Source organism: Arachis ipaensis, chromosome B01 (genome assembly GCF_000816755.2).
Source record: "Arachis ipaensis cultivar K30076 chromosome B01, Araip1.1, whole genome shotgun sequence".
Taxonomy (NCBI): domain Eukaryota; kingdom Viridiplantae; phylum Streptophyta; class Magnoliopsida; order Fabales; family Fabaceae; genus Arachis; species Arachis ipaensis.
The window spans coordinates 115,538,765-115,540,577 of NC_029785.2; the positions used below are offsets into that span (position 1 = coordinate 115,538,765).

General features: G+C 31.2%; 1 long non-coding RNA gene and 1 pseudogene across 1 annotated transcript in view; one reads left to right on the forward strand and one right to left on the reverse strand.

Moving 5' to 3' along the window:
• Positions 193–962, reverse strand: LOC107611256 (annotated as a pseudogene).
• The window catches only part of LOC107633990, a 4,972-nt gene continuing 4,496 nt past the window's right edge, over positions 1,338–1,813 (forward strand). The window contains exon 1 of the long non-coding RNA XR_002362989.1: positions 1,338–1,353. This is a non-coding gene — a long non-coding RNA (uncharacterized LOC107633990). The remainder of the gene's footprint in view (positions 1,354–1,813) is intronic.

Genomic DNA, 1,813 nt, shown 5'->3' on the forward strand with positions numbered 1-1,813 from the left:
AGATCGAGTTCGAAATCAAATTCTACGAGCAAGTTTTGTTTCTACTTTAACCTACTCTCTCCTAGACTCCTACCCTATGGAAAGGCACATTAGAACTTCTACACATTATAACCCAGATACAACTTTTAGTGATAAATACACACAGATGATGACGATAAATTAAATAGGGGACTCCAACTTCAAACCATGAGACACGTAATTAAAAGATAACTACTACACTTATAACAGAAATAAATATATAAAAATGATAGCCCAATACAGATATAATGTTATCAAGAAAGGTAATTAAAAGACACTTGAGCCAATCAACTTGGTTAGGCCAAAAGTTATAGCCATGGCTAACCATTCACTAAAGAAGGCTCTAACATAAGACCTAAATGGAAGAGTCTTACCAAGTAACCAAACAAAATCAAAACAAAACTATCTGACTCTAAAATAAGTTCCAACCTGAATTTATAGTTCCTTACGAAAAATACCACAAGAAGAGGAACTATTGCACCTGCTGAGAATGTAAAACTTGATGCTGCAGCTATTTGCAAAGGGTTCGGTAAACTCTTTTTCTCTATCTCATCTTCTTCTTCTTCTTCTTGTCTCTTTATTTGAGCAATCTCTATGTCTAACCCTAAATGCACAAAAACAAACTCACTAATGGCTATGCTACATACCCCTGCCACAAGGCTTGTGAAACCGGACAATATCATGGCCTTCGTGTCTTCCCTCATTGCTCCCACTCCCATCATCAGAGCCACCGTTGATACCAGCTGTTGTTAGCTCCCAGCACCGCTGCACGTAGTTATTGGGATCTTTTTGAGTAATCAAATTCCTCTTTCTTTTTTGCTTCTTCTTCATTGTATGGGGTTTTTGATAATTGTTTGTTGTTGCTCAAGGTTACTCACTATAAAGTTGATTTCGTTATTAACGGGTGAACTATTATTGTTATTATTAATATGATTGGATGCCATGAAAATTGAAAAATGATGGACGATAAAGAATGATTAAATTGTGGAGGACACATATAACAATTTAATTGTATTTATGGATGAAATTTTGGTTGATTATTATTGGAGAGCTGAGATTTCTTCACTAATAAAATGTACTATCTATTAAGTTTTTATTGCCCTTTTCACTTTAACAAAAATAAAATAAAATAATTACTATTAAAGGAGTGAAATTTCTTTACTAATAAAGTTCTTTATATAATAATATATTTGTTGAATCATATAGATGATAAATTTACCTTTCCAATGCAATTAGCTAGAGAATGAGAATTGAGTAATATGAACGTTAGAACGATAAATGCAGAAAACTGATGGAGAGGAAAGGAAGTGCAAAGTTATATGAATTGCTGAAGAGGTAAGCATTCAAATTGTGTGTATCATCAAACAGAAAGAGTATGGAATGGGAACTAAAGGAATCAGTCACTGCAATAATAAGCATTATCTCATCCTATCAGAGACGCAAATTAATTGAAGTTACAAACGCAAACACTTTCATTCATTGCTTTGCATTATTAATTCAACTCTTCCATTGCTTCACACCTAGCTAGCTTCAAAAATATAATATAATTAAATTTTGTGGTATAATCATTAATACTCTGCATTTATTTACTTTTCATTCAAGAAGAAAAGTAACAAATACATACTAATCTTTTTGAAATTTTTTTCGTTTTTAAAATACCGTCTTGTTTCTGGGTAATTTAATATGTGTTTAAATGTATATTATTATCTTTTTTTTTAAATTAAAAGTATAATTCAAATTCAAAACTTCTAAATAAAGATGAAAAAAATTATATCATTTGAGATATAATTCGTTA